We start from the raw sequence: 18,729 nt of genomic DNA on the forward strand, positions 1-18,729 counted from the left end.
GTCCCAGTCTTTGTCCTCTGTGTAGAAACTATTTGCTCTCTTCTTCAGTTTCATGGATTGTAAGGTCAGATGTACAGACATACTTCTTGCTTAATGATAATAATGTGCAGATCTTTTCAGCATTAACTACAGATTGAAATTCAACAGCAGCAGATGAGAAAGAGCATGACTTGTTTAGAAAAGCAACCAACCTGGATTAAAGATTTTCTAGTGAGAAGGCAATCATAATCCTTAAGATATTCACATGATTAATTACAGGTAAGGATGTTACCTGTAACTTTCTACTTTGCATTTTTCTAGAAAATCTTGGATATTGTAAAATCTTTACTCCTTAGTTACATGGTCCTTCTGATAGCAGGTATTAAGTGGGTATCTGAAAAGACCCTGATCATGTACTTACTGTCCCCTCAAGTCTGAAACTAATGGTATACTGCTATTGTCCTAGAGGAAGAGGGTGTAGCTGAGCTGAAACCATTGCTTTTACAGCTTCCTGGATGTGCACTGATGTGGTGAGTTTACTGACATTAACAGACTGTTAGATAACCTTATCCTTACTCCTTATATTAAAGAAAAGTGTGTTTATTCCCAGAGTCTAATACAATTGACCAATATACACGATAAGTCCTTGAAATCAAACTGGCACATGGAACAGAAGTTTTCATGACTATAAACTCATATAGATGCAAAACAACATCCACTTTTCTAATATGATTTTTTTCCTCCCATTCTTTATTCAAAGGTTTAATAAGCCTTTTTGGCTGCAGCATTTCAGTGGAGCTCAAGTTCAGCAGTTCATCCAACATAATACAGCTATCAGCTGATATTTTTTAGCAATGGCTTTTCACTTTCTTTAGTCTCCATTCTATTTCTATGGCACACACAGTCTGTTGTTTTTTTTTTTTTTCCCTGAGGTTATCGAGGTGCCTGAGAACTTATTCAGATTTTCTTCATTTTTAGAAGGAAAGTACACACTAGAAATGTTTCATTGTCAAATATGGAGCATATAAAGGATTGAAAAGGCTTGACTTTTTAAAATTAATTTTTAATGCTATCAACATCCAAGATTAGTTTGTTGGTTAATTTTCTCATCACGGCTATGCAAAGTTGCCTTATGCCACCTCATCTACAGACTTCCTGAACCACAGCTCCTCCTAAGAATTGTAATTAACATTGAAAGACCCATTCATCAGCATTGTTTCCAAAAAAGTGTCAGCTGTTCCAGTAACTGATAAGATATTTGAAGAAGGTTAGTGAGGCTTTTGGAACGCAAGAGTGGTTGTCTGCCAACTCAGGAAGTTGATTTGTTCTACCGATCTTAGGTGATTTATCCCACTTCATCTTATACTTCATCTTATATGAGATGGTTTGTTTTAAGGAATTGCCTCTGCCTTCTCTATAAAGAGAGTTAGGTGACTACATTAGATAAATAGCTATCAACTAGGAAAATCTAAGTGATGTGAATCTCAGACATTGAATTATTGTGGCTGGATATGTTCGGGAGTCTCAAAACTGAAAAAAAAACCAACAACCAGACAGATAGTCTCGAACAGTATGTAAGTCTACATCATCTACACATAATAGGGTAACTTAAAGTCAATTAACAGCTTGTGTCATACTGATTTAGCAGAGAGAACTGAACATATATAAAAAAAAAAATCTTAGAATAATACTACAACAACTCTTGAAATGCTGATCAGAAGAGAAAAAAATGATTAAAGAAATATGTTACTTTTTGTAGATGGCATTACACAGGTTCTTCTAATCTAGACTTTTATTATATCTGCTTTTTTCAAGATCTGTTCTCCAGCTGAGGGCTCTGCTTTAATTGTGGGATAGTGTTGAACAGCTTGGAGTTCCTGCTGCAGTTAAAGACTGTTATGACTGTTATTCTGGTAATATAGTCCCCAAACAGTCTTGCAGTAATTACTTGTATAAGATACTGGTTTTCACTAGACTTTTTTTCAGTTGCATCATTGCAACGTTCATACCAACACTGATAAGACAGTTTCTATTTAGGAAATACATAGGATATGCAAATAGTATGAAAATGCAGACTCTTTTCTTATCACTAAATCTGAAAAGTGGTAAAAAGAAAAAATGTAAGGATCTCTCTTTCCTTTAGGAAAAATTGAGAAATGGGTAAGAAAAGTAAATTCCTCCCTTTTCTAAGCAAAGGCGAAGTTTATCTTCACATACGTTCCTGTCTTCTAAGTATTTTTCCTTTTATTCTTGATGTCATGCCCCGAGATTAATGAGCTCCAGATGTTGCCATTTACCCCTTTCTAATTTATTTCCCAAGTGCTATAGATGTGCTAGTAAAACTAACTTAAGATGCTTGGCATAGAGCTAGTATCCAGAGGCCTTCCAGGTACATGGAAAGGCAGAGTATTTCTTCAGTCACATTTATTGTTGTTAATTTCTTTTTATGTCAAATACCAAGGGACAAGAAGGCAAGTTATGTTACAATGAAGATTAGCCAGACTAGAAGAACTATGTATTTCTGTTTCAACAAGAGGACATAACATTTCTGAGTTGACTCAGTGATGTGATATGCTGGAGAGAACAACAAATGAAAACAACCTAGGTATTCAGAAAGGTAACTGAACATATACCTTTAATGTATTAGAACACAGAAAATAGTAAGGTTCCTGGGAATTAAGGTTTTTTTTTTTTTTAATTTATTATTAAAATTATTTTATAGTTAGCTCAAACACATTAAATTTTTCTGATTTTTTTTTTAGCGTCAATTAATAAAAGATAAATTTCAGATGTGGATTTGTGCAGCTAGTGAAATCAATAATAATATTATGAGTGAAGAAAATAGTGCAGAAATTTGTTCTAATACTATAGGGGTGTGAAGATAGAGATCAGTTTCCACCATATCAATTGCTGTTGGAGAAAGTGGTAATTCAGCCAATGAGCCAATTTTTTTGAATCCCAGTCATATCAGCATTCACTTTTGGAAAATAATAAAATGTGGGTTACTCAATTATTGCAACTTTTTGACATTAAAGGAACTGTGAGACTGTCATACAGTTCGCTAAAGAACAGAACTAAGAAAAGAAAAAAAAATCATTTTATCAGAAATTTACACTTTGGTTGTATTTCTCAACATGAAGCCAAGTGAAAGATTGAAATGGTATGTTTTTACCATTGAATGGTACGTGGAGACAGAAAATACTTGACTATTATGAAATACATTCTTTTTAAGCACTTTTATTAACACACAGAAGTTTGCCCAGCAATTGGAGCAGAAGGGTGCAAAGAAGGAGGTGAAAAAGGGAGCCCTAGCTGAATTATGACAATCACTGTTACTGTCTTAGATATGGCAATGCCACGCTTTTTGCCAGCAGGTTTTGGAGCACGTAACCCTGCTAGGGTGGAGGCTTTGACACAGAGCTACAGATGGCAGGTGCAGCCCTCCTAGTTCCAGGCTTCAGGGAGAGCCTGGGGCCTCTAATGTCAGGAGAGAAGGCCCCCTGTCCTGCAGGAGATGTGCTGTTCCAGAAGAGCTGTGCCCCCAAGTTGAAGATTTTTGGAGAGGAAGTGAGCAGGCCGTGTCAGGGAAGACAAAAGGGAGATGGACAGGTTATTCTCTGAGATGCACAGCTTGAAGCTAATGGTGTGCTGCAACTGGGCAAAGCATGACTGACAGGTTGAGAGAAGTGAAACTGAAACAAAGGAGGTTCCCCCTTGACACCATGAAACTTTTTTTTTTTTTTTTTTTTTTTTTTTGGTGCAGATGACTGAGCACTGGCAAAGGTTGCCCAAAGAGGTTGTAGAGGTTGTGGAGTGAGTCAAAACCCCTTCTGGACATGGCCCCAGGCAACCTGCTGTAGGTGACCCTGCTTAAGCAGTGTGTTTTACCAGATGACCTCCAGAGGTCCTCGTCTGCCTCAACCATTCTGCAATTCTGTAATATTTTATAATAAATCCTGCAATGCGACTGTGTAAATAAAACAGAAATACTGAGCATTGAACCAATGCAGCAGGGAATTCTCTAGTGGCAAAAAATTTATTGCGGCCACTGAGTAAGATACTGACTTCTTTCCCTGAAGTGGCTTTTTGGCCAGAGTAGATCCTTTCTGAAATTTTCTAAATGTTGTGGCCTTTCCATTTAGAGGGAAATATCCCCATTCCATCACAGGCAATATAATTAAGACAGGCAACCGAGTTTGTAATAGATAAAGAGGATATCAGGCATTCTCAGCTGCCTTTGAGTTACAGAAGGAAATACATGCTGTTCTGAATTGACTTGATGTGTTCTTAAGCTATTCAACAAACCAAATTTTTTCAGGTCAGCCTTCAGGTGAAGTTTCATTGTCACAAAGGATTTATTTTAGACAAACATATATATATATATATATAGTCCTACAGAATGAGTGTATATATGTGAATTAATACTCAATATACCTATATTTTAAATGTAAATTTCTTTATGTTGTGTGTAGTCTTCATAGCTCAAGAGAGTTAATCATATTTCAGCTACAAGAAAAGGTAATATCCCTGTTTGCATTATGTTATCTAACTTGTTTATTTAAGTTGAAATCAGTTAGTCAAACTCATAAAGCTTCCTCCAAGAGAAAGCATCCAAGCTAAGTTTACAGGAATTAAAAAAAAAAAAAAAAAGAGGATATAATAGAAATGGATTATAAATTCTTTGATAATTATCTTATAATTCTTTAGGCTTCTGAAATGCTGAAATGTATTTCTTAATCTTTTTGTGTTCAGGGTAGCTGGGTCATTTATAGTATCCTAGAATACAGAGTCCTGTTGTGGACTCAATAATGTAATGTAAGTTGGCAGAACTATTTTGTTTACCAAAATCAAAGTTGGGTTTTAAAGTTCTGCAAAGTGTACCACTGAAGACAACTGAGGTTGAATGAATTAATCTTGATAGTTTATTGTGGACTAAAAAAAAAAAAACCCACATAAAAACAAACAAACAAAAAAAAAACTGGAACCACCCTGGGTGATGGTAATTAGGTTTTGAGAAAGAATAGTAAGTTTAAAGGGACCTCAGACAGTAAGAAAGTTTGCAGATGAAATTGCAATTTTCTTTTGTATAATTGAGTTTCCAGTAGAGTTAAGCATAAGAACAGATATTAATTTAATTTCCATATCCATATGGCCTTCTTGAAGCAGCTTTATTTGCCTGTAGATGCTACAGAAATTCTAGTTTCCACAGGACAGTCTTACACGTCCAAGGCATTTAATGTCATAACTGATGTTACAGAATTACAAAGTAGTTTTATTCATTAAGGTGCATGTCAACAATCCAAGTACTGTATAACAAAATACATCATCATAATAGTTGTTCTTACAGACAGAAATAGACAAAAGTGACTTAAAACTATTTGGGAGAAATCTTAAATAAAGTTGTCTTTATTGTGCAAAGTTCAAAATGTATTTATATTCTACACTACATCACACAAATGATTTTTTTTCTGTAGAAAATTTTATAAACTGAAAACTATAAAAGTTGTTTCTATACTATCAATACCCTTGGGAAATGGTATACACTTGAGCGACCACAGAACATGGAATTGCAACTCAATTCTGTTCACTAAAATATATTCTCACTCTAGTCTGAACTAACATATTATTAGCAAATACGTGGTGAGCTGGTTTTAAAGATCAGTTTATCTTCTAGTCTCTTTTGAAGCTCCTGTAGAAGCAGAAGTCCAGATCTTATATTTAACTATTGATTACTCAATTATAGGCTTCATTTATGTATACTTGGTGTTATGAGTTGTCTCTTTTCTTTTTTGAACATTTTTTTTTTTTTGCACAGCTTTAGATCTCCAGTTGTAAAGAGCTTAAAGATTCAAATTACAAGTGGCTTCAAGCTTGTTAAGCACTCCTGAATTCCTTGGGTGACAGTTTGAACAGACCTGCTGATTTGCTTGATTTTAGCTTGTCTAAAGTTTTATTTACTTCATTTTTTATCAAATGCTTGTTGGAAATTTCTTCCTAATTGTTGGTGGACAAAAGTATCAAAGGTAATGGGAGTCTAGTCATAGGCTATGATAGGACTGACGTTTTAGTGTGTTCTTCTGTTTAACCTGTCTTAAAGATGGAATTGAAATATATATATATATAGAGAGAGAGAGAGAGGCAGCAGAGCTTCAATATTTTATTTTTCACTTATTACATTTCACATCTCATTTCTTAGTGTGCACCTAATTTATTCCCTGCTTTTGCTTGTTCTTTATATATAAAATGGCTTTGTAAAAACCCTTTTTACTTCCTTAGCTCCCTGGAAAGGATTAACTAAATATGCTTCTTCTTGCCTTTCGGTTTCCCTTGTCAACATCGGTGGCTTCTTGTACAGTTCATTCCTCCACTTTCAGTATGTATTGCTGCCCCACCTCAATGGTTGCAGCTGAGAAGTGACTATCTTAAAATATTATACTTCACTCCTTTTCACACTGAGCACTATTCTTCCAAGGGGTGATTTTTCTTTAGGTGCTTAAGAAGATACTATAGTTTTGGAGGTGCTCAGATATTTTTACAATTTTTTTTTTTTATAGTAATTTCAGTAAGCCTCCAATCCCTGTTCTCAGACAAAGCTTCCACTGTAACATACATTGTAAATACTTGAAGTAAAGTGGGCTGCCAAATATTGTTTGAATCTCTAGTATGTTGACAGTAGATCATGGTTTCCTTCACCAACTCTGGCAGTTCATGCTTTGCACCCTTTCTGTGATGCTTACTTCTTTTTATATGTGAGAAGCAAATTTGGCAAAAAGTCTGACACTGAAGCATTACAAGTCATTGTTATTTGGGATATAGAAGACGTATTTATTACAATAAGCTTTTAGCTAGTTACTTCACATTGTGGGTTACATAACCTCTCTTCAGTGATGCCTGACATTCTTTGGCTTTCATTAGTTATTTTATGTTACTTAAAAAATGTTTTTGTTATTGTTTCTTTCCTTCAAACCCCTCTTTTAATATCATAGGCAACTACAGCAAACTGTTGGGTTGTATGTTCTTTCTGTATGTGCATGACTTAGAATATTTCTTTTTGTGGTGAACTCTTTATTTCCTTGTTGACTTGGGCTTCTTTAGTAGTAATAAATCAGAAAAGCAGGCATTATCCCTTAGTGTTGACATGGTAAGGGAGAACAGACCATCCAGTGAAAGCAAGTGATAACTATTCTTTCCTAGTGAAACTAATCCATATCAATCCTAACTCAGGTTTCACACCCTGCAGCAGCTCAAAACTTCATTTTGAAGAAATATGACAGCTCTGGGATTAAGTTAATATTTGTTGGCTTTGACTTTATCCAACACTTAGTAGTTTCAGAAATCAATTTTAACACCTGTGTGATTCACACAGGAATAAAATAAAAGAAATTGTGGATCAGAGTTATGAGAGGGATCCATAAAAGTTATGGCTCAGAGATACAAGGATAAATAGTGAAGAGATGAGAGTATTAAGAAAGGTAGACATTTCAGGCTCTAGAAAAATCACTTCTCTTCATCAGAGAAAAAAAATTAACACTCCTCTGCCTCTCACTTTCTCCAGCTCAGTAAAAGCACCATTTGATGATGCCTCTTCAAATTATAGAGAAGTTTTACATTTAAAACAATTAGTTACAAACATATTAAATTATTTAAAATCTGCAGAGTTACGATGTTACAAAATAAGAATTACTACAATAAACGTTTGTATGTACAATTTTTTGGAACCCCGTTTGTATATGAATTATTAAACTGGTTCTTCACCTCACAATGAACAAGAGTTTAGTATTTTGGTTCATCCTCATTATTGAATGTATGGTTAAGAACTCAGCCATTGCCTGCTCTCTGGGATTTGCAGTGAAAACTAAATCATTCATATCCTTCTGAGTACTCCATGGGCTGATCAGTGGAAGTCCTTCACCAATGTTGCATGTACCTTCAAGATAATGTCTATCTGAAATGGAAATAAAATCTCTCATCACAGTGTAAAGACAATGTCTTAGTCCTGATTCCATGGTTAGACAACTTGCCCAGCTCTTTCTACTGATGCTGCAGGAGATGTATTATTTTCTTTTAAAACCAGGCTGAAAGTGTTGGACAAACACAGATATCTTTCAGTAAGTTAGCATTTCCAAGCTTTCCAAGAAAGCAAAAAAGCTGGGGTTAGCTTTTTGGAAGCCTCAATTCAGATTTCAAATCAACATTTTCAAATCCATACGTCTTATCTTCAACAAAAAATTTCTATTCATAGTATACGGGTTATGTTGGGTCAGTTTTTTCTCCATCCCAAATGCTAAAAATCATGTAATTCCATAGAGATTAGTTCAAACTTGGTGTAAAGATGTTCATTGAGTTCAGGTACTTAATGATTAGGTTGCTTGCAGAATTGAAACACAAGTCACGAGAAAAAAGGTAATTAAACAGAAAGGTTTATAACAGCATGAGTTCAGATGAATTTTCTGAGGGCTAACAAAAAACTTGTAAATTAATAAAATGCCTTCTTCCCTTCTTTTAACTTGAAACACCTGCCCCAAAATGTCACCCATATCCTAGATCTGTTCAAATGACTAAAAGAAAATGTCAGAATATCCAGCAGGGACAAAACATCACTGTTCTAGACCTCAATCTGACAAAATCCTGAATTTGGAATTCCAGCTGGAATTTTGCTTCCTCCCAAAATTACAGTGTATCTCTCAACAGAGAGCTACTATATGAAATTTCACCTCATTGTTAAAGTTTGGTAAAAGATAAGCAAATGAAACCTACAACTTGCAGTGGGAGATGCTATTATGTCTTTCTGTCAGTTGGCTGAGTTTGGTAGATGTGAAGCAGTAGTTAGAATAATGAAGAAGTCAAAACTATTTACAAGGTACCTACAATGTGAGTATTGAACTTCACATGGGAAAAGATATTGGAAGAAAATTTATTGAATTTATTTACCGTTTTATCACTAAAACCAAATATTTGAAAGAACTGTGATGACTTATAACACCTCTTCTTCCATAACCAGTTTTAACTGCTCAGAAAATATGCAATTCAAATTGTTACTCCTAATAATATTATGATTGTTTCTGTGTAAAGCTTCTACCAGCTAATATCACAAAATTGTTTGGTATTTAAACACAACTTTGACTTCCCCTCTTTAGGACTGCCAAAACAAATCTTTCTGCAAGAAGCAGAATGAGTTAAGGAAAGAAGATAAGATGTTTTTAGTGTCTGTGGATTTTTGCACTGAAATTTGTGGCAAAGTACTCCAGACTCTGTATTAACAAAGGGCTGTGTTACTTAGTAATATTGCTAAAATTATAACCAAATTATTGCTAGGAAACACTAACAAATCCATTAGTTGAATCCAAAATCTGTCAGTATTTTATTAAAAAAAAAAAAAGGAAAAAAAAAAAGAATTTAAGCAAAGAAAATGTTTAAATGTTTTAATAATCTTGTAAATCCAGGAGGCACAAACATTTGAGCTATTTTTAAATGTCCCTTGAGAGTATAAGTAGCAAGACAGAACACAGAGTCACTTCTTCTCTGTAACTCTAAAATCAAAGGGAAGCACTGAGAGCGATGTTCTGGGGTTTAACAAAGACTTTAATTCCATTCTGCTGTATCCAGGACCCTACAAATTGTATTACTTAGTAACCTTATGAAACTGTTTTAGACATTTAAGAAAGATGTAATCCGTATAAGATATGATACATAACATACAAAACAAAAACAAAAATAGTAAAAAAATACTGTGTCAGCAATTAGATTAAAAAGTACTTTCTTTTAATACCTGAGTGCTTCTTCTTTTTCAGTATTGTCATTCAACTCTAGAGTGACTGGAGTTGTCAGGGCCTGACACAGCTTTTCCTATTCCTCTCAGTTTCTGCGCTTTTGGCCAACTCCAATACAAGAGAAACCTCAGACTGCTTTTATGGAAATAAAAAGAGAGGAAGCCTGAAGGAGGTACTCCCTCAAAGCATTAAATGCTTTGTAGATTTAAAGGCAAAAGAACAGTGCAGGAAGCAACCTGCTGCTCCAGGGAGTTCTATGACATTGCATGTTGTATCCCACTTGTCATGAAAACTAGCTTCTCTGAAACTATACAAAGACTTTTGTTTAAACATATCACAATTAGGCTATGGCTGAAACGTTGCTTTAGCTAAGTGAAACAGTTTGGCCTGTGAGACCTTATCCCTTCTCTTTTGTATTTCAGGTGCAGGTTGCCCCTGCAGTTCTACCAATACAAAATCTAGAGTATAATTCTTCAGCAACACAAAGTGGTGGTTTTGCCACAGTCAATATTACCTGCAGAGTTCTTTGTGTACAAATCCCTGCAGTGCTCTTTTGATGCAGGAGAGCATTTGGTGTTTGATAAGAACAACCTTCCCTGGGCCCATAAAAGACACAACAGAAATAGAAAATGTTCTTTTAATTTCAAATAATTTCAAAACAAGAAACCTTGAAGATTTGGCCAGAAATCAGTCTTACAAGCCATTTGATTTCATTGGAAGAACAGTAGAGTAAACATTTTGGAGACTTGGGACCTGTGGGAGCGAAAGGTACTCTTTTTATTAGTATCAGGATTTCCTCTTAAAGCTGTGAACAGGTAATAACACCAATGGTGTATTTTGCTACTTGTCAGCTGGGGTGTGGACCACCACTTTAGCTCCTCGTGTATTAACTATAGTACAACTAGGAAGTTTTTTTCATTTACATTTATTCACCACCATTGTGTAGTTCCTAATATTGGTCCTAGTGTGGTAATGTTCTGGTGCCATTAGTGGTATTCTGAGTTACCTAGAAAGTCTTTATGTAACAATAAAAAGATTTGATTATTTCAGAGCTGACCCATGTCATCTTAGATAACTGATTTCAAAATAGCAAGCAATTGATAGCTTACATCCAGTGTTTCCATGAGGAAATTCTGGTCACATGCATAAAATTTTGTGAAAATGATTTCCACTTCTTTACCCAAAAAAAGCAAAACTGAAAGAAGATAAACAAATACTAATTCTTCTGTATACAATACTCCAGGATAGAAAGGGAAAAAGAGCTAGACTGAATCAGTCTTGGAACTTCTTTGGAAATGTGTGAACAGCAGTTCACAATCCATAGCACCTTCTTAGCATTCTCATAGAATCATAGAATATCCCGAGTTGAAAGGGGCCCACAAGGATCATCGAGTCCAGCTCCTGGCTCCACAAAGGTCTACCCGAAAATCAGAATTCAAACCATATGACTGAGATCATAGACCAAACACTTCTTATACTCTGACAGACATGATGCCCTGACTATGTCTCTGGGGAGGCTGTTCCAGCGTGTGACCAACCTCGCAGTGAAGAACCTTTTCCTGATATCCAACCTGAACCTCCCGTGTCACAGCTTGACTCCATTCCCTCAGGTCCTAACACTGGTCACCAGAGAGAAAGCTCAGCACCTGCCCCTCCACTCTCCCTCATGAGGAAGCTGCAGGGCACCATGGGGCCTCCTGTCAGCCTCCTCTTTTCCAGGATGAACAAACCAAGTGACCTCAGCCACTCCTTGTATGTCTTCCTCTCTAGGCCATCTTTTTAGCCCTTCTCTGGACACTCTCCAATAGTTTCATGTTCTTTTTTGTACTGTGGTGCCCAAAACTGCACACACTACTTGAGGTGAGGCCACACCAGTGCAAAGTAGAGTGGGACAATCACTTCTGCAGATCTCAGGTCTTTCATCTTGTCCTGATCATTCTGAAATGATAGAAAAGTCTATGTGCAAACTCAGCTACTCTTTCTAGCATAGGTGGCATACAACACTCAGGATAATCACCTTAAAGTATGATTCAATTTATGTGTGATTCATGATTTGGGCACTGCAGTTGGCAACTTGTTTACTGTCTCTGAAAATCAGATCTCTCTGAAACAGGACACTCAGCAAACAGTCATCCCAAATCAATTTTTATTTTTGAAAATGTTCTGTTTCAGAACTAACACATTTATTCAGTACATGGGTTGCCGGAAATTCCTCTCTGACTGCAGTCTTGACAATAACCTCATTACCCTGAGTCCTTAATGTGGTTCATTGACCTACAACATGAGTTGTTCCTTTCTTCCAGTTCTTTCTCCATCTCACTGATAGTTCACCACAGGCCAGACTTTTTCTTTCCACCAAATCTTCTTGTATGACTGATTTATATCTTTGCTCAGATCATTGTTGTCAGATTTGATAAGACAGCGCTTTCCGGAGCTGTGTGACACCTTTCCAACCTGAGCTGAAAAGAGATATACCAGAATGTGTAAAGACACACTTTTATCTCATGAACATCACTACCACCACCATCCCTGATATTTTGTAGGGGAGACACTAAAATACAATCTCAAAATGAGCCTACTGGCTGGCTCCTGGCATCATTCACTCTGTTTCAGCCTTTCGTTTGCTTTATCCACATATTGCATTGTGGTAGTAGCAGAAAAGTAGGTAGGATTTTCATTTCTATACCTCTGTGGAAATTTTCATAAAAAGGGCTTCCAGATTAGAGAGTCTTCAGGTGTTTTCACTGTGTGCCTGTTAAATGATGACAACAGCTGGGATTGTAGTAACTGATGTAGCAGGTGACAATTCTTCGAAAGATTCTGTCAGCTATTATTTTGTTGTCACCTCTCCAGAACACTGTTAATAAGGAGGTCAGCAAATCCTGAAGGATATCTGCCAGAAGGGCATGTTTTCAAAAAATAAGAAATTATTTATAGGGTGCTTGGCTGCTTAATGCAAACTACATCAAGCCCTCTGCAACTTGACAAATGTGTCACCCAAACTGGAAGATGGTAGCTATTTCCATTAAGAAAAATAAATAAATAAAGGAAAAGAATGACTAGTGAAATGCATATTAAAGGGAAAAAAAATCCACAAAACAACAACTTAGAAATATTTTAGCTATAGTTGAATGCCTTCAGTTGAGCTGATAGAAATTTTATTTGAATGATTCTTGACAGGGAGACAGGTGGCCACATTACTTAATTTTGTCTGACTTGGAGGTCTGTATTCCAGCGGAGTAAAAGAATACACTAATGTTAAGATTAGGTAAATACCAATAGGTATCCAAGTAGGATGACAGCAAACAAGGAAATGGAAAACTACACAGAATGTGCTTTAAAAAAATACATTTTTTCATTTGTGTTTATGCATTTTTACAGGAAACATTTTCCTTCTTGTTGCAAAGTACTCTGCCTTCCTGACACCAGGAGACTTACCAGCTGACAGGCATAAATGTTGCTACACTCATTGATTTTACCAATACTGGGTAAAAGCATTGGGTTCTGAGAATAAGGAACTAACTTGGGAGAGGTTTTCCTTGACACAGAACAACTTACTACACAGAATTGTAGCAACCTCTTCTTTCTTTGTTCCTTACTTTAATTCTTGATTATCACAGGTGTGGAAGCATAGTTATTTATAGAAGGATGCTGAGTCACAGTATATAGACATTGTAGCAGAAGCAAGCCAAACAATGCTACTCACACAAAGACTGTGCATGATATTAATCTGGTAACATTGGAAAATATTGACATACTGCAAATGGCTTCCACTCAACTCGCATTTCAAATAAAAAAAATCACAGCTTTCTGAAATATAGTGAAATGTTTCCTGAGACTTACTTTTTTTTTAAAGGTGCTTAAGTTATATTGTAAAATGAATAGCAGACCTCATTTTTTCTAAAGAATAAAGGAAGAAAACAAGTTCTAGACTCAAAAACAAATCATTCTGAGCAGCCCAATTTGCAGAACTGCTGGGAGCTAATACATAAGGTTTTATATAGTAACTATTCCATTCATGCATTAGTTCTGGAACTCTCTTTGATTAATTTGTGTTAAGACAATTCAAAAATTATTCTTTGAGAATACCAAGTTAACACTATTTTTAATCACACCTTTCAGGCAACTTGAACTGCAGGTATATCCCGCAAGTTCTATCTATATACTTGAAACTGGTATGGAAACCCATGATAGACAAAGGGTCACTGGGTTTTTTAGGCTGTAAGAATCAAGAAATGACTACAAATATAGTTAAACAGTCAAATACCAGTATACATTTCTATAAAGTCAGCAATCAAACAGGACTATTGCTTTTTCTAATGTACAGCTGTATCTACTCTTGAATGCTTTAAACCTTATCTATGTGTGCTGAGAGAAACCTGCCATTTCAGACTGACAGTTAGCAGCAATATAAACTGCTCAAAACCAGCCCAATTTCAGACTGACAGTTAGCAGCAATATAAACTGCTCAAAACCAGTCCAGAATAGCTAAGAAATGCATATGTATTTGCAAAAGAAACAGTTTAAGTTGCATGTTCATCTGTAGCTCTATTCATTCTTTAATTTTTGAATCTATCTTTGAACTGTATGCTTTTTGTTTGGTTGCTTTTTTTTATTTTTGGGGGGGGCAGGGGGGAAGAGGAGGAGGGGAAGAATACTATTCTCAACATATTTTTCTGTTTTCCAAAGTTTTTGTAAGGTAATATTCTGTTTTGTGAAAGTAATTTATTACCATACGTGAACACATTTTTCATTGCCACTACACGTTTTTTAAAATTTAATGTGGAATATAAGTACCTTAGCAAAACATCTTGCTAGGGAATTTGGCATCAGAGTTGAATTCTGAAAATAATTTCTTGCTAGTCTTTGCTTTTCCTAAATTGGATTTTGATTAATACCATGAAGTGTTTCCAAAATATTTGCTTGAATTTAGTTCACATCGGCTTTGTAATTCATGAGGGAATTTGCTTTAGCTCCCATTGGAAATTCCAAGGCTTGAGAGTGAAAATTTTGAGAAACATATCTGAACCTTGCAGTGTTGATTAATTACCTCAGAAAACAGGATAAATCAGACTTTGTTTCTATGTTGGAATTATGCCACCATTGAATCCTGGCATGGACAAGACAAGTACAAGGTAACACTACCTGCAACTAGAACTTAAACATCTTCATCGTGTGTATGACAAAAAGTTATACTGAAGCTACATGTGCAAAAAAATACAATCTAAATGGAACCTTATCATTACTGTAATGATGCTAACAAGGGCTCTGTGTAGTAATTTATTCATGTATCATTCAAAAAACTTGGAAAGGAACTTTTCCTATTTCTATTTACCACCAATTAGTAAAGGGATTCTAGCATTTCAACAAGCAGAAAGAGACCAAGTACACCACTATAACATCACTAATAAGAGAGAGAAGTAAGGAAGAGATAAGGTTAACACTAAAAACTATTTAATAATGAATTAATTTATTTATATTTCATCAGTTTATTCATAATGATTATTATATACTTGTATGTTATTCATTATTATATTTATAAGTACAATTTATAAATTCATAAATATTTGTATTCTATAACTAATTATTAAATTATTTAAATGATTGCATTATTAAAACAATTTGTTGTTTTGAATAAATAATGTCCTATCACCATAGTTTATAGGAGTATAGACCCATATCGTTTAAAATTAAATATTGTAGCTGTGCAACGTAAGCCTTCTTAATTCTTATGTATGCTTTCCATGGCCGCTTTTGTAAGTCACAAAAATAAATATTGAAGAACTTAAATAGATTCTCTTACAGAATTAACATAAATAGGGAACTTCTCTTTGTATTTCACAACGCACAGTGTTTGTTCTCTATTTCTGCTGCCTTCTAGAATAAAGACTCAAAGGTCTTCTAGATGAGTAGAGAATTCAGAAAGGGGAAAAATGCTAACTCTGTGACAATAACATAAAAAATAAATGTTTGAAACTTCCTATCCTGATGACACACATTTAATTTTTTTGGTCTACGCATTACAAAACAGCTAATCAGCAGGCATAACAGGCATTCAGATGACAAATACAACCCTTCTGGTAACTACTTATTTATCTGGACTTGTCCTCTTCTAAATCTGATAAAATAACTTTAAGTTAACAGTCAAACACCATTCATAACTGAGTTAGTAATTATATCAAACCTGTGGCAAATCATCATCCATTTTACTCAACATCTTCTCAAAATAAAAAAAATAAAAAAATAAAAAGTGTTTTTATCTCATTAATGGAGATAAAACTGGAAAAGGTGGAAGTCAGTTCACACCTACAAATAATTGGCTTGAAAATATAACGGAAAGAACCCTAATTAAATCCTTCCCCTAGTACTTAATTATGGTTTTTTGTTTGTTTGTTTTTCTTTTGTTTTGTTTTGGCTTTCTGTTCCTGTTAATGATGCATTTTATTAAGTATCGTGTTTTAGAGACAGTATCTCATTAATCTGAAAACTGAGCATCTGAGCACACTACTCTGTTCTTTTGCTGCCTCTTCCTCTTCATCTCTCTGAAAGCTGTATTTCTATGATATTAACACTAATTTTGAATTAGTGCTCAATTACAAAGTGAGTGTTTGACAGCCTGAGAGAAAGAAATGTAAAAGCACAATGCATAATTGTGTTAACAAGTATGGTATCTCTTCACTGTTGAAATATCTTTTTTTTTGAAACAGTGATGAGTGTAGACAAGACATATTTTTGATACCGCTTTCAAACCTCATGAGAGCTAGAGAACTTTTGGAGGGCAGAAAGAAAATACACTCCAGCCAAGGGAAGCAAAGATGATTGGGATGGTCTTTGTGTGACAGGATAAATTATAGTAAATAATAATAATGGTAAATGGAGTGAGTGACCACTGCTCTTGATCAAGCTTTCAAATTAACTTGAACTGATTTAAATATTGCTTAATCTGTTTCACAGTAATCTTACAAAGAAATCTTTCATATAGGTGGTTAATGAGCCCATGTATCCAACCTTTGATCTCAAACTCAGATTTTTTCATTTGGGTAGTTCAATAGATATCAATGGTTTTCTCATGGGATGGACATTAATTCACGTCAGCAAGAGGTTGCGAGATTGGATCATGTGCACCCACAGTGAATTATTCTATATTGAAATGTGACAAGACATAGGAAACTGACATGAGGAAGCCAAGGATTTTAAGTTAACTCAAAATAAATAAACAAATAAATAAAGATTCCATCTGTTAGAATAAACTACTAAAACTTTTGTATCCAAGATTACTTTCCAGAGATCACTGCTTATAAACTGTTAGAGCTGACAGTCAGACAAGGTTTTTAATGACTATAGCATTAGTGCTTCCTTTCAAAATCCTAGGGTAAGAGTCACAGCTGGTTATGACAAGTAAGATTTATTTACTTTTTAAATGTCAGAGATATCTGATTCTACATCTGAATTTTGGCGACTGAGTTTATCATAAGGTTGACACCAAATGGTTAATATTTAAGAGCAATTTATATCTTTAAACCTACAAAGTAGGTACATACAATATGGGCTTACAGCAAATCGTTATAGATAAGCCATTCACATACAGCTTATACAATACTTAAACTATGTTGTATTGCTTGTCTCATGATACAGTAGTTGCTAATTAAGATGCTACTGTGAAAACATGCTGAACTACTCTAACTTTATGGAATATTTACTGCCTAACTTGTATGCAGTAAATTTAATGTCTTGGAAATTACAATGTTATCATCAAGTTAAACACCTTCACAAGGCTGTGGATTTACAATACAAAGGGCCATATCAGAAAGCCCAGCTTATTAAAGCAACCTCTAGTTTCATCTGACTAACCTTGAAAAAGAAATCCTTTATATTACTCTTAAAGCGACTTTTCCAAACTGTTCATTCAAAAGGAACATTTCACCTCTTCCAAACAATTTGTGAGTGCAAATGTTACTCCAACATTTGACTTTACCATTTTTTGAGGTGTTGGCAAAACCATCCTGTGAGCTGATGCTTTTTTAAGGATTTATTGTTGTATTTTTGTCGTTCTTTACTTCCAAGTCTGAAGGAGGTTGCTGTAGAGCTAAACATATTTTGAAACACAAAACTAACAGAAACATTTGAGAACTTCAGGTTTTATAGCTTCTCTCTCTTTCTCTTTTTTTTTTTTTTTTTTGACTGATTGTGCACTTTTGTGCAAAATGGCCAAGCTGACATTTGTAGGCTATGACAATATGACAGCTGAGCTGCAAGTAGCTACTTACTTGATGAATGGGATGTCACATGTACCCACTATTATCAACATTGATTGTGGTCAGACACACAGATGGATAAGGCAGAAAATTACTCATTAAGCTGCAGGAAGAGGAAAAAGAAGACACACAGACCAACTGTATTGCTTTTATTGAGCCTATCACTCAGGGGACCATAGGAAAGATTATTACATGTGTTCAAAGACTTTAATAAAAATTGCTGCTAATCTAGTAAGAAAAAAAAAAGTCTATCTAATAAAAAATACATTGCTTGCATATGGTCTTGGGACTTGCATGGGGTCAACAATTCAGAAGCCAGAATCTGGATATAAAGAAAATATTTATTACATGTATAATAGAGAAAAATTCTTCTCACATATGAGTGCTCTTTATATGAAAAAACAAGGTAGCAGTCCTCCTTTGCAGCTTCCAATTTACATCCTGTGTCATGTTAGTGAATCAAAACCGACCATTTCCTTAGATGGTGTAGATTGGTTCAGCCTCGTATGCAAAAATGTTGGTTTTGATTAAAATGAGTTGTGGATTTGTCCTGTCCCTTTGCAAACGAAGATTCACCTTTGAAGCCTGTCCTTGTTCAGGTGCAGCAGATCTCTTCTTCTGCCTTTAACCTGCACTCTTTCCTACCTAGGGAAGGACATTCATTGTTCTTTTTTCTCCAAGTAAAATATTTTTTGTGGGTGTTTGATGAATACAGAGTATTTATC

At 35.1% G+C, this 18,729-nt stretch overlaps 1 protein-coding gene and 1 long non-coding RNA gene across 6 annotated transcripts in view; one reads left to right on the plus strand and one right to left on the minus strand.

The window, feature by feature from the left end:
* LOC308185102 overlaps nucleotides 1-10,150 on the plus strand; it is a 47,083-nt gene extending 36,933 nt beyond the window's left edge. For 2 of the 3 annotated variants that reach the window (XR_013943108.1, XR_013943109.1), the window contains exons 6-9: nucleotides 121-258; nucleotides 446-509; nucleotides 2,441-2,596; nucleotides 3,743-5,019. This is a non-coding gene — a long non-coding RNA (uncharacterized lncRNA). Of the gene's footprint in view, nucleotides 1-120; nucleotides 259-445; nucleotides 510-2,440; nucleotides 2,597-3,742; nucleotides 5,020-5,794 lie in introns of those variants that run through there. The other variant, XR_013943107.1, reaches the window with a different exon arrangement.
* LOC308185095 (uncharacterized protein) overlaps nucleotides 1-18,729 on the minus strand; it is an 846,543-nt gene that overhangs the window by 658,676 nt on the left and 169,138 nt on the right. The window lies entirely within an intron of this gene.

Source organism: Anser brachyrhynchus (assembly GCF_964034855.1).
Source record: "Anser brachyrhynchus genome assembly, chromosome: Z".
Taxonomy (NCBI): domain Eukaryota; kingdom Metazoa; phylum Chordata; class Aves; order Anseriformes; family Anatidae; genus Anser; species Anser brachyrhynchus.